We start from the raw sequence: 15,186 nt of genomic DNA on the forward strand, positions 1-15,186 counted from the left end.
GCACAAATGTGCAGGTATCCATCTTGTGACATTCAGTGGCTTTAGTCCACTTGTAAAATTGCCAGTCAATAGCTGTATTTTCCAGGATAAGAGGTGCTTCATTGCTCTGCAGGAAGAATGTCTTATATTCTTTTTAGTATAGAAAATCTTTTCAATAGAAGGAAAGCAATGTTTAAGAGGAACAATCAAGTTATCTTGATACAAAAGTGGATAGAAATATTTGTCGCTTAGACAAATCTACCTTGTAAGACAGTTTATGAAGGATACTTACTAACAGAGGAGAGTATCAATGATTTTTAGCTTCTCAATGAAGAGTTGAATACAATTTTGAATAAATCAAAGACTTGAAGATTCTGAAGAGAATGATGAACTTAATTCTGTTTCTTAAAGATCTTCCACATTTTATCTGCCATTCTAATCATATTGTGTCAGAGTAAAATGTTATCATGTCAGCTGTCTTCCAGTATATTAATAATTTTAATAGAAAGTAAGATACAAACAGTAATCAATTACATATACAATTGACTTTAAGATTAAAAATAAAGTTTAATTAATGCACATTATGTGAATTCAGTTTTATTTTGTATGCTGCATTGAATTTCAACATAATTCTAGATTTAAATACTGTTACATGTTTAGTAAGTGACACTAGAAACTTACCTGGACAACTGTCATTCTCCCTTTTCAGTAGTGGAATAGAAAGTATATGGTTTTAAAATGCTTTGTTCACTTAAGTACCTACAAGATAAAAGGATAAGAATATTAAATTTTATTTAACTAAGCATTGCAAGACACTTGCATTTTCATAGGGTTATGGCGTAGCAATTTTTTTATGCCAAAGGCTGCAGAAGATTTCCATTTTTACAGTTCAGTGTATTATTACAGTTTTAGCACTCTGAAACAGGACTTACTGGTGTGTCTTCTTCCAGCTGCAAGCCATTTATTTTAATGAAGGCACTTATCAGGGACACCTGGATAGCTTACTTATATAGGTTGTATAGTATGTGCTTGATTTCCTAATATGAATCCAACCAAGAAATACACACAGTACCAGTAAGTAAATTGGTAGTGTAAATAAAAGTACTGTGATGTATAGTTGGTTTACTTAAAAATTTATGGCAGAGATTTTTCTTGGAGATGGAATTTTAAAATCACTTTGTACACAAATAAGATTCAAGGCATGCTTCTTGGTAGGGAAGAAGATTACTATGTATGTAGTTTGCCTAAAATATTTAGTAGTCAAAGTTTTTCTTTTTTGAAGTTGTTTTAGAAGAAAAATCCTGATTGCAAATGAGATTAATGCAAAAAGGTGATGTTCTGTTCATTCACAACACTTTAAAATTTGTTAAATTGTATAATGAAGGATTTATTTTTAATACTTTGCACAACTGAGGAATTTAAGATATATTCCAAATTCCACAGAAAGCTACTGGCAAATTCAGCAATATGAAATCTAAGCCTCTTTATTTCTTCTGTTTGCCAGGAAGACTGACAAAATAAAGTTGTTTAAAAAGACATTGTTTGAGCTACTGTGAGTGAACCAATTTTTGTAGATTTCTTAGTATCTGTCATCTTTAATGTTGCTTGTGGTACAGTGACAATTAACAATTGCAGAAGCTGGTGTAAATATTACTTTAGTTTGTAATGTCATAAATAGTGAAGCTGGCTTATGAAATGCTATGTTGCTTAAATTGCCACAAAATTTATTGTCTTTTGCCAAATCAAGCATGCATTTGAGTCCAGAGTTACCACCACATAGAATTGTATTAAAATACGTATGTATTTCACATCCATGTTTCCAGATCTCTCCAGGTTGCCATCACTGTATTCTCTTTTGTCCTCTTAGTTCTTTTTGAAAAGCTATGACAAACTGGAGCTGCTGTTTCCAGCACAGGGTTGGACAAGTAGGGTTGACGTATTTACAGAGAAGCTTTTCATCTCTGCTGCTGCTGTAGTTTTGCAAGAATGTCTATTCTTACAGTGCTACGTATCAATACAGCACCTACCATTTCTTTCTCTCAGAAGCTTATCTTTTAGAAAGGAAAACCGGGGAAGAAACTGTTATGCCCTGGATATACAGCATGCTAACATCTAGGATTATTAGGTGCCAGTTATCGTCTATGCTGTGTGTGGGTGAGTCTCACTGCTTTGCATCTCTTCCCTCACCACCTCAGAAAGGCTGGCTGAGCTGATTTCACAGCTTCTTACTGCTGAGGGGGGAGGGAAAGTCCTGTTTCTTCAACCCAGATTCCTTACTGTACATTCCTACCACTTCATTTGTAATGGCCTTGGTACTTTTCTGACCTGAACAGAACCGTTTTCATTTAAAATGGGAAAAAATGTGAGAAGAGATCTTGTACCCTAAGTCTCATGATCTTTAATTTCTTTTTAATTGGCTTGCTTCCCTGTTTAAAATGCTGTCACGTTTAAAGAATCACCTTGTTAAGGGAAAAGCATATGCGAGTGTTGTTTGAATATTCTGCTGGGAATTTTGATACTGACTTCAGAGAAAAATATTTCTGTATATTATATATCTAGAGTATGAGATAATAAACCAGTCTAGGATACTTATAAAACAAATGAGAGGTTCACTTCTAACGATTATCAGTGACTTGTTTAACACAGGAATGCAAACTGGGGTTGGAGTAGGAATTATAGAAGCACTTGTAACTAGCAATGGTTGCTCCACAGTTCTTTCCTGAACAGCTCATAAGCATTGTCTGGCTTTTATGTCTTAAATAACAAGCAAGGAAAATAACTGGAGAAACTGCATGCAGAAGGTAGCATTAACAAGGAATTTCTCAGTTTGGCCACATTTTGTTTATGGATGTGAAGTTATCCATGTGATTGGCTTTTCTCAAGGACACTGCCTGGTTTTCTAAGGTCATTCATTCGGTGTAGGTTTGCTGTTTTTGGATCATCAGTAACAACACATACAATCAGCTCCAGCCCTTGCTCTCTCCTGCTATTCCTTTTTAATCATCTCCTTGCTTCTCTTGCTCTAGACTTGTTCCTTTTTTTTTTTTTTTTTTGGCTGGGATTTTGAAGTCTTTACTGCCTTCTCTTGAATATGTTGCCAGAGAGGAGAGGTGAAGTCCTTTGGTTCAGAGATGCTCCAAGTGATAGGCTTGGCTTCACTTTGGTCTGTTGTGGAGCCATCTATAGCTGGCTGTGGCCAGCACTGGGCAGGCCCTGATCTCTGACCATGGAGGCCATTGCTGCGGTACCCTGCCACCAGCACCTGGATACTTAGGCCTAGTGCACCCCAACGCATGCCCCACTGTATCTACGCTCTTTCTCTTTTCAGTTTTTGCCAATCTTGCTTTTCACTGTCCTATTTTAAGATGTGGGCATGTGCTGCTGTCAGGTAATGCTGGTGTAAATTAATTAAAGGGAAGTACAGCTGGAGTTCAGCCCAGAGTACTGCTGTATTCCTTTCAGATTCCTTTACCGTTTACAACATAGTAGAAATGTCTACCTTGAATCCGTTTTATTTAATAATTTCATTCTGTGGAGCATAATTCATAACAACTTTTGATGAATTTTTGGCTGTTAAAACAGAGCTACTCAATGCTTCACGGCATGGTAATCAGGGTTGAAAATGCTGGTCTGAAGACCGAGGGCATGCATATACACGTGCCAAGATATGCAACAACGTGAGGGAACAAATACTTACTATTCTATGACTTTTAATATAAAAATACCATGCATATTGGAAACTTCTACATTTTAGGTTCAAAGCAGTGCCAACTAGTGTTAAAATTAGTATCTTTAGTGATGAGATATTGTTTATAAAATCATGTATGTTCTGTTTTAGTGTTTAGAAATGTTGTAGAAAGGAGCTTTGGTTTTGATACAGTGACAGCTTTTAGAAAGGCATATTCATTGTTTACAGTCACTAGTACATTGTGGCAATCATGAATGAATAAACCAGTCAAACTTAAATTAAAATGCTATCAGGAAAAAAAAAAAACACAACTGTTTTAGTGATACTTTGAGGGTTTTGGTTTTTGTTTTGCAACTTGCAGAGCAAGCACACTGGTAGCATGGACCATCACAGAGTTTAAGCTGGGTTATTGTCCCTAGGCAATATCTAAATCAAAAATCTAGAATGATCTAGTGCCTGCTTTCTGTTTGGTTTTGGACTTCTTTGTGGGCATTGAGAATTATGTATTGCATTTTGATGTGGTTCCATAATAATGTGACAGCCGTTGTAACACCGCGGAAAACAAAACAAAAAAAAAAGGACTGGCTTTGGTTGTGTAGAATAACTTATGTTGTTCATTATTAAAATACAAATTGTTGCTTTCATTTGCTCTGTAGTTTGTTGCGCAAAGGCTGTATCAGAAGAATGATATGAGGCCAGGTGGCTTGTTTGTGTTGTTAAAGCAGTGTAATGTATTCCAGCCATCTGAACAGTTTCCAAAAAGGATGGCATAGTTCATGTAATCAGACTTCAAGAAAGCTTGTAAAAACAATCAAACTCTGTTTTAGGCCTTTTTTTCTTAAGCCTGATGACTACACAGGTCCCTGCTGGCTCTTGTTGCAACTCCCTGTCTTGTTAGATCTTCAAAGATTATAGAAAACTTTTTTTTTCCCCTTTTATCAGATACTATGCTGATAATTTATATTAATGGCCAAGACCATTGTTCAACAGATTTTAATTACTTACTCCTCTCAGTCCAACTCAAAGATAAGTTTTTGCCGAAGGTCTTGTAACTTAGAGCAATGACTGTACTGCAGATGTCTTAAAGTAATAAGGGATGTGTGTATACAAAAAGCAGAAGCAGATTTTTGAACTTTCTTGTAACAATATGTGCATGTAATAATTTGAATATTAAAATCCATTTTCAGTCTAGAGATGGAACAAGTTTCATTCATATGGCATTTTTGTCAAGTGACTATTATCTGTGTTATGAGAATTGGAAGATGAATTTGCAGTTAAAAGTGAAACAAAGAAAATAGTCTATGGGAGAAATTGTTGTTACATTTCTACAGTTCTTGCATTCTCACCTATACAGAGTAAATTAAAGCTTAGTGCTCTCAATGAAATTCATGGGCCATTATAACTGTCTTCAAAGTTTAATCTGGCATATAACTTCTTCAACTTTAGGCACATGTTTTTGCAAAACCTCTAGAAAATTAGTCCTTATGATAGGGACATTGTTGTCTGTTGCTATCATTCTTTGATTATAATATTCATTGCTAGCAGCACATTGTACTTCTGTCTGTGACTGTACTTAAGACAGTAAAAGCATCACTTGACAAGTACTGCTTGTGGTAAGAAAAGATTTAAAAGGATTCCAGTTTCATTATTTTCTGTGGCACTTGGAAAAGTGAAGATGAAGGATGATTTAATGAATCACATCTCAAGAAAATTGCAAGGTGGAAAGCTTTAGGTTCAGATTCAATGCTAACGGTTCAAAGGTTTAAAAAAATGTTGAGAGCTTCAGTGTTTTTCTATCTTAAGATTGTTATAATGCAGTTCTTGTATTATAAAATCATTTTACGTAGTAATTACAAACAGACTTTCCAAATTTATCGTACTGTGTGACAAAACATGGGATATGTATGAGCTGTATGAATTTCTCTATACTCTGAGGCTTTATTTCCCTAATTAGTTGTTAATGGATGAAGATTTTTATAGCAGGACGATTTAAGCAGCCAAATACTGTTTTTCTTTGGTAAATGCAGGCTGGGTACTGTAGTTAGTAAGCAAAAAGACGTCCTGTAATAGGTACAGTTTGATGCTTAAGAAGGGATGTGGATATGTAAAACATGCACAGTGACCTTGTATCTGTCGAGCTTTGTGAGTTCTGTCTTAGCATCATTCCAGAACTGAGCCTTTTGCAAAATATCAGCATCAGTTTCTTGCCACTCTGTTTCTGGGACTGTTTATTAGCATATCCACAGCTTGTGTTTAGCTGGGCTAATAAATCCTTCAGAATCAGGGTCACTGTGACTTTTAAGTGACTTTGCACAGAGCTAGCACAAGTCCATCACTGTTTATTAATTCAGGTATTGACTGGAAGATACTGTACTGTATCATCGTGCCCTGAAGCAGCATACCTGTTTTGCATGTAAGCTAATAAATTCTGCTGGACTTGAACTGGCTTTTTATATTGTTCCATGCATATAAAACTTGAATAACAACACATGGGTTTTCAAATTTGACTTTTATTTCTAATCACGGATAATCATCCCCTCTCTCGGAGTAGTGAGAACTCCTATCCCTACCTCAGTGTCTCATGTTCCTCTGTCTACTGCAATGTTCTGGAAAATTCAAATGGTTGTACAGCATGAGACGAGAACAACTTGTTTGACAGGAGAGATTAGTGAAGGAGGGAATGTCAGACTATGAACTAGTATTTGCTTCTCCTTTGGGGAAGGATAAGGAGTGCATCTTGTGCAACTATGCTTCAGGTTATTTTCAGGATCTGGACAGTACTGTACTCAGACTGTGAGTCACGTGTTGACATGTTTAAACAGAGTTTTTATTTTGTTGTGTAGGCAGGAAAAGTGGTCTAAATACACTATGGAGTGGGTGAGTGGTCTCTTAATTCAGGTGGCCTATGCGAGTGTTATGTCTTACATTTCTAAGTACTTTGTCATGTCAATGAAGTTCTTTATCCTAGTGATATTTAATGGAGACAGATTTTTAAACTTTTTTTTTTCAGCTTGTAGGGAAATGAAATTTGGTTCTTTTTTGTTTTGGTTCTTTCTTTTAACCCTAATAGCTGTTTCTTTAAGTCTTCTTACTGACCTCTGTTTTGCAGAGTAGACAGATTATGATTAATTGCTCTACTTGGGTAGTCTCTAAAAGATAGGAGTGGGTGTACCTTTTGACCACTTAATCTTGATACAAGCTTGTGGTTACTTTTGCTCATAAGAGCAAAATAAGTGGACAGAATTTAAAATATCCTGTTCTAGCCTTAATTAATCATCTCTACCATTTGGATACCAAAGAAAGAAGCTATCATGCTGACCATGCAGAAATGAGATAGGGCAGGTTAGTCGGAAGAAATTTGGGTCAGGCCTTTCCTTCACACACGAATAATGTTCATTCTGTTTTCTATGAGTGTGAGCAGTTAAAATAAAATTTGCTCTGTCAAAAGGGAAGACTAATCCATTACCCACATCTAGTTATCTCAAGGTGTTATAGATTGATATCGTTCCCTCAAAATACCCTGTAACAGTGAAGGAAGCTGCTGTATATTATTACTTTGGGATTCTTGAGTTTCAGAGACATTGGAAAATTCACAGAAATTAGTCAAAAACCATTGCAAGTGTGCTTCCAAGTCTGTATCTCCTGCTTTCTGATAGAATTCTAAGTTGCACTGGTGGAATTAGCTGACTGAACTGTTTGTTGTTTTATTTTGTTTTTAACTCATTTTGGCTGAGTAAGAATTTCGGGGTTTTTTTTATCTTCACTCGTCACCAGAAAATAGAGGAAATGCAGTACAGTCGTCTTAATTCTTTGGTGAGATGAAGGTAATAAACTCTTTATATGTGGACTGATGAAGAATTGTCCCTTTAATATCATTAGACTCATGTGAATGTTTTGAAAGAAAATACTTTTCAGATGGCCTTGAATTGAATTGAATAGTGTTCAAATTACTTCACAAAATTGTCATTGGATGGATTCCTCATGCGGATATGTTGCACCTGTCAGTTGTACAATCCAAGACAAGTAAAAACCTTATTCCTAGAGGTGTGACATGACAAAATTTGAGCTCTGTGGGACCAGTTTAAATGCTAGTATTTAATTATTGTGGAATAAAAAGGAGAGAGATGTTTGAACGGCACAGATTTCAGAAGCTTGAAAAGACTATGGCAACTACACAAGTCACTGAGAAGAGCCTGGCTCCATCCTCCTGACACTCACCTTTTGCGTATTTATAATTTAGATGGCTGCTGCTTTGTTTCTGACATTGGTGTGTTAATGAACCCGAGTAAAGTTTTTCTTAAGGCATTTTTTCTTTAAGGCTGATACACCACTCTACAGGACCTCCTAGTTAGCAAGAATTTATATCATCCTTAAAAATTGTTAGATAGTTATCTATCTCAGCATGTTTCTCCTCAGTGCATTGTAGATTCTGTTCATAGAGTTTGATATGGAACGAGCTTTGGGTACTCAGCCTGGTGCAGCGTCATACAGTGCAATTTGCATTAAATTACCTGAGAAAAACTTCAAAGTAACCTGTCCTGCATGTTTTGCTACCGCAACTAAAATGCTGTCATTATCTGAGCTACCTGGCATTGTAGAATTGATTCCATCAGAGCAGATTGATATTTTCAATTCAGCTTTTCCTCGGTTGTCTGGACTCTAATGCTATGCACCAGTCTGTTTCTGATATCAGTGAGCAACTGATTTTAGTGTTGCTTATACAGAACCCAGGAATTGTAGGCCAAAGAAGCTTTAATCCAAACAAACAACTAACTTTTGTCTGCATGATAGTCATCCAGGACAACTGATTGTGTTTTCTGGGTGACTCTGGGCTCTCTGTTTCTGGATGATAGTGTTCAGTAGCAGCAGTCTCATGGCTCCTTTAACTTTTCCTAGAACAGGAGTTAGGAACAGTTTGTCTGGAGTAGCTCAGTCTGGTAAGGATAGGTTTCCTTTGTGTATTCTAGATTCCAGACTTCCTGTAAAATTGAGATTCTTTGTTGTTATTAGGGTAAACTTCCATGTTACTGTGTTCAGGTAAAAACTAAGCTATGGAAAAAAACTCATTTCAAACTAAATGAAAGCTGGAAATATGAGGATTGTAAGCAAGTAACTTTAATTATAAATGATTAACATTCTTTTTGTGATAATGCTGTCTTTGAGGGCACTTATTTAATGTTGTTCTCTCTTCTGAAAACTCATTTAAAAGACCGCATAATCTAACCTTTAGCTAACCTGAACTGCTTGGAAGAATTTTGGTCAAGATGTTGAAGAGTTGTCAAAGTTTGCTGTAGAAAGTTTCTACCAGTTTGAATTTAATTTTGATAATGATGCTTTTAGCACAGTCTCAAATATTATTAGGAGTTGGAGCTTGATGATCCTTGAGGTCCTGTCCCACCCAAGCCATTCTATGATTCTGTCATTCTATACCTGTATTGCCATAGCCAACAGCTGAAGAGAACACTTAAATAGTGCACATGCACACTCCTGAAGCGCAAAAAAAAAAAAATCTGGGAGTGGGAGTGAATGGGATGAGAACATGTAATCTGGTATAAACTTGAAACAGCAGAAATTGCAGTGATTTCAACAAATTATTTACAAGCTCTAAGTTTTTAGATCTTTTTGCTGGACTTCAAAACAGTAAGTACATCGCTGTTAAGTTCTGCGGATTACTGGGGAAACTTCTGGCTTACAGCAGCATCTGTGTTTAAATTTGTTACAGTTGTGTAATGCAGTTATCACAGCGTGCAGCACAAGAGGCAACCTGTGTAATCATCAGCTTGGAATGACTCGTTAAGCTTGCAGGAGAGAAGGTTCTGCTACATCTTGCTTAGCCCTGGCTGCATCTTAATTATTTTAAGATAGAATGCATTTGTTTTTATTCTTAGGTCTGAATTCATTGTTAACTAGATTAGCAGCGTAAGACTGGGCGAACAGAAAGCTCTCTACAGCTAAATAAATGCAGATACCTTCTGTGTTGTTGCGTACGGACCAGATCAAAGTAAGAACTGTGTCGCCACCTAGTGAGAAATCTGTGAGCAGTCATGTTGACTTGGAGCTGTAAAACTTGCAAATCATGGGGAAGAGAAATAGGACTTGATTCTGAAATTATCAGCTTTTAGACAGGCCATCTAAAAAAAGTATGTCAATAAAGAAGGCCATTGTAACTTCGTGGTTGAGCATTTTGTCACTTCAAACATGCAGCATTCTTTTACCAGATGTGCACGTTGTTTTAACTATGTTTTTTTCTCTTTTTAAGAAGTTTCAGAGCACGTTCTAACAGAACAGCTGCTGCACACCCTTACACTTAGCTCTGTTAAAAAATTCATTGTGTTTTCATGAAGTGTTTAAAATTGCTGTTTGTAATGTAACAGTGTGGTCTATGGTAATTGGAAAGGTGTTTCAGGTCTTTGTGCAGTGCTGCATACCTGGTAGCAACATGAGATTTAGTGTAATATAGTTATCAGCAGTGAATGCACTTTCATTATGTGATTGATCATATCTTAGTCAGTGACTAATTCCCTTTCATTAATTATTGAAAGCAGAATAAATATAGGAAAAAGAAAATGTTTTAGGTGATTTTACAGAAGAGTTTCCTAACCATCTTCAGCAATCCTCCATTTCTGTTTGAATGTCCAAACCCCTGACAGAGAGAACCCTCCTTCTTCTGTTTTAAATTCATTTCTGGGTTTTATAAAACTAGTTCTGATTATCACAATCCTACTTGGGTTTTGACATGCTGTTGAAACTGCTGCTGAGCAACCAAGAGAACCACTAACACTGTTTTGGAATATAGACTGTTAACCTAAACATACAAACAAAACAGAAAAATTATTAAGGAAGTCTTGCTCTTGTCTTCTTCCTCTGTTCTCCTACCTCATTAAACCTGCTGTTACAGAGTAAAACTTGAGGACATAGAATGTATAAAATTTCAGATGAAAGATATCGGCTTATTCTTGCTTGAGAAAGATTATGGTGTGCTTTTAGAAAAAGTTGCTAAGAATGATTATTTAATTAATTGAAACAAATGTGTTTAATTATCTGTAATAGGCAGCTGTTAATACTCTTTCATACATTCTTAAACACTTTCTTATTAGCTCAAGTTGATTCATTATTCAAATACATCATCTTCTACATGAAGCATTGCTTATTTGTATTCCAATAAAAATGAGGAAATGAATAAAAGAAGGGAAATTTTGTTTTCATGGACACAAACCAACTTACCATGTCTGTTAGATATGTGATTCTAGACAAGTCTGGTGGCTGTACTGGAAGTTATGAGAGAAGTGGTTTTTGAGAACCAATTTTGTGTTCTTCATAGCTGACGGAGTGTGAACTAGAGCAGAACTGGCTTCTTAAGTGTCTGACTATCCAGCTCAACATGAAGGTCCATTATTACGTTTATATTTACATCTAAACACTGAGGAAGAATAGAATAGAAAAAAAGTTATTCAGAATTTAACAAGCATCTGTACAGTTTGATTCCATGAAATTGAGATTTCTAAAGGTTTCTGCATGGAGGAAATGCAATCTGGTTTCTAAGTATTAAATGTTGACTACATTTTCTTTTTGTCCCTTCTCCCACCTCTCCACCCCTTTTTTTTTTTTTTGTAGTAGCCTTAAAAGAAAAGATACTGAAGATTGATTATCTACATTGCATTAAAACTGTTAATTGCCAGTTTTTTTGTATCAAGGGCCGTTTGTGAGCTGTGTTCATTTATTTCTTTTTTTTTTTGTATGTGTTTGAAAGCTGATAGATTATAAAGTATAGGATTTGATGTTGATGCAGCAAAAGGTGTGTTTGTATGCTTATACTTAAGTTTTGCAACATCCTAAGCAGCTCATAGTGCTGGCTTTCGTGGTCATGTTTGTTTCCTCCTTCCATATTCCTGTCCTTGATTTTATGCCAGCTTCTATATGATCATTTCACACACTGGGACACTGAGCCAATGGGAAAACACCAAAGTGGTTTGGTGTGTGGTATGACAAGCTCTAGGCTGCTGCACAGTGGAGCAGAGGGCAAGAACATGCATGGGATAAAGAGAAGAAACAGCAAGCAGTTAGATCAGCTTGGCTACTGTGGAGCGTTAGCCACCCCAAAATGCATGACAGGGGTGGCAGGAAAGTTTTTACTGCTTGTTGAGGCCAGGAGGCATTACTTGGTGATAAGTAAGCATTCAGTGAGATATCTGTTGCTACCTGACACACAAATACACTGCATTTTTGGTAAGAGAAAGGGAAATATTCTCCCATGCAAGAAATAAATGAATAATGTATGGGGCAGAAACATCACTGGTTCTTCCTTGCTCACTTATTTGCAAAAAATGAATTTTGCCAATTCATGTGTTTTTTTTGTTGACTACAGTTACTGGTGAGCAATATCTCCATCTTTATCTCAACCCACAAGCTTTCTTGATCTCTTCCTGTTTAATCCCTTCATCTTGCTAGTAGGAGAAGAATGAGCAAGAGCATGGGTGAGAATTTACTTACTAGCCAAGGCTAACCTACTACAAGACTAATGCCAATTTATTTGCAGAGTTGAAACAGTTGGTACCAAGGTACTAGCATCTGTATCGTACATGCTTCAGAGATCTTACTTTGAGATATGACTAGTCTGACCGTGTGGCCTGAATGACTGGAGTCATCGAGCTCATTTCTGAAGTACATAATTCAGTTTAGTTGGGTCTTGCTGGAGTGGGATGCGTATCAAAGGATAATAGATGCAATGACTTGGAGATGTGCATCGAGAGTATGTTCCTGATCCAAAATTAAAATGGGATATGCTTGTAGGTAACCAGCTCGCAAACTGTGGTGTTGCTATCTGCAGTTTACAGCCATGAAAAGTTTTTTGAAATCTTCACTGAGTTACAGTGACATTAATTAATGGATTTTGATAGATGGTTAAAAAAGGAATAAATTCTCTGATGCAAAAATAAGTAAATTGATTTCCTTTTAAAACTTAATGCTTCAGTATCTATTGTAATTATATACAATCACATTCTCACTATATGAAATATATAGAAGTGTTTTAAGCAAGCAGTTTACTCATAGTTAAACAAAGCACTAAAAGTACATAAAAACACATTTCATGGTGTTGGCAGAGAAGCTTTTAAAGCTTGTGCTTTTCTTGCTGTAAGATATGCTTGTTTGGCTAAAATTAGTTTATTAGTGAAAGATAACGTTCAAAACATAAGGTATGCCATCATTAGTAAATGGTACGTGCCAGCTCATGCCCCTTAAAGCTGACTTAATCGGTTGGCAGATTCTTGAGGTGTCTTGAAGCTCTTTTGAGCGTTAGGAGGAAGGCATGTTTTGGCTCAGGATGAGCAGGAAAAACACATAGAGGTTCAGAAAACTTCACAGGAAATAAACAGTATTCTATATGATGATCTGAATGCTAAGCTACCGATAATAAGGCAACTCACAAGATAACAATGGGATTTTTCTGAGGACATCTCAGGTCGCATGCTTGCAGCCCAAACTTCTGCTTGGTTTTAGATTCTCTTCAGAACTGAACAAGTATCTGCAGTTGCTTGGGATTTCAGTTACCACTTGAGGAGCATGTGGAGTTGAAATTTAACTCAGCATTTGATAAAGGATGAGCAGGTGATGATGATGTAGGTTAAGTGAAAAGAATGAGATGTACTCACCATCTCTGACTTTCTCCTTTTCCTTCTTAATAGCATCTTTTGACATTTAGGTCAGAGTCCAGATGGACCTCAGAATAATACATCATCCCTTTTCTGACTTGTGGCTTCTCTGAATCAATGTGGTGTGTGTTGGCCTGTCTCTGTACCTAATTTTCTTCCTCTCTAATAGGTCCTTTGTTAAACAACTTCCTGCTGTTTTTAAAATAAGGCTTTGTTCTGCTCTTAGCCCCAAGCCCCTGTAGTCTTACCAAAGCCTTATTCTGTGACCTCTGTTCATTTGCTTTCGTGCTCAGAAACCGTATTTTCCACATTCTGCTTCTCCTTTCTCTTTTGCTGTTACTCAGTCAGTAAGCAGTTGTTTCACTGGTGGCATATTACACAGATGAATGAGGTAAATTGCAGCTTGTGTTATTTTCTTCCTTACAGTTCTCCTTCTCTTCTAAATATATATATATAGGCACCACAATAAATTAATAGAGTAAGCAGTCAAAATAAACTGCTTTGAACACAATTCTTACCTATAAATAAAACAGAAGTTCCTGCGGTTTCCTGTTGGATTTTCACTTCCTGTATAAGGATAGGTATCAGATACCATGGTGAAGTGTGGTACTGCTAACATCCTTAGACACTAAGAGACAAAATAAAATTGCCATATTTTCTGGAGATCATAGTCATCTGCAGAATTGCTGCTTTCTTAAAACATCCTTCAGTATGTTTACCTGTGTTCCTGTTTAGGAAAGACTGGATGTGTAATTCAGTGGAAGATGAGAAGAACCTCACTGTCTAGAAAGGGAGCTGGTAATCATTTAATGTTAGATGCCTAAGAGTGATAGAACGAAATGGTACAGAATGGTGTCAGTCATTCCTCTGCATAACTGTGATGTAAAAACTGAGATATATGAGTATCTTTAGATAATGAAAGACATGAAGACTGCTGCTTTCTTAGATAATAGAATTTCACCTCTGTGTACATGAATTTCTTTCTTGAAATATAATTTGCATCACTGAAACAGTTTCTTATCAAGAGACTGCCTTTATATTTCTCCATAAATACATTTGTAAGTGTTTCTCCAACAATGAAAAAATGTATGAAAAGTGAACAGAAAAGTAAATTATCTGCTTCAGACTACAGACTGATATTTTCCTTTCTTCCATATAATCATCAAGACTTCATGTCAGATTTTGGTAATTTTATAGAATACTGATGGTAAGTTAAAAAGAAGAAAATAATGTTTCAGGAAGATTAAATAACACAGATATCAATTATTTTCATTAAAGAGGAAAGAAAATTAATTCTATGCGGTTTGTAGGGTTTTTTTTTTCTTTCTATAATAGAAGAAGGATTTATTTGTGCTCAGAGGAAGTAAGGGTGTTGTTAGATCAAAAACAAAATCTCTCAAGCATTGAGAGATATTACAATGGCTTCTGCTCTTTATTCTCCATTGTTTTTGCTTTTCTACCTTTTACTTACAGCAGAGATGCAAGCTATCGAATGTTGATTAAAATTTATGTCAGTGTAATTTCATACATTGTGATTTTCTTTTTTTAATCACGAGAGGAGTGCAGGAAATTTAAATATAAGAAAACATATTTTTCAGTTTAACAGTAATCAGACTTCAGTACAAGTTGCAGGCTGTAGGGTCTGCATTCTTGGAAGTGTTCAAAATCTAGCTGGACAAAGCCTTGCTTTAAGCAAAGGGATTGGACTCTAGATCTTCAAATTTTAATAGTTCTTACTGTAATGTGTAGAAAGAGCTTGTCTTACGTATTTGGAAATAATTTTGTAGTGATACAGGGTATTTAGGATGAAAACAGCATATGTACAGCATATATACAGCGTGTATATACATATGTGTCTATATGTGTGTT

General features: G+C 36.0%; 1 protein-coding gene and 1 long non-coding RNA gene across 5 annotated transcripts in view; one reads left to right on the plus strand and one right to left on the minus strand.

The window, feature by feature from the left end:
• The window catches only part of CASK (calcium/calmodulin dependent serine protein kinase), a 199,519-nt gene that overhangs the window by 68,709 nt on the left and 115,624 nt on the right, over positions 1 to 15,186 (plus strand). The window lies entirely within an intron of this gene.
• On the minus strand, positions 489 to 13,725 carry LOC149919962 (uncharacterized). The gene is made up of 3 exons (XR_016459604.1): positions 13,318 to 13,725; positions 10,892 to 11,087; positions 489 to 738 (listed from the first exon to the last, which is right to left on the minus strand). It is a non-coding gene; the product is annotated as an uncharacterized LOC149919962 (long non-coding RNA).

The sequence above is a fragment of the Phasianus colchicus genome, chromosome 1 (assembly GCF_987193195.1).
Source record: "Phasianus colchicus chromosome 1, bPhaCol1.hap1.1, whole genome shotgun sequence".
Lineage (NCBI taxonomy): Eukaryota > Metazoa > Chordata > Aves > Galliformes > Phasianidae > Phasianus > Phasianus colchicus.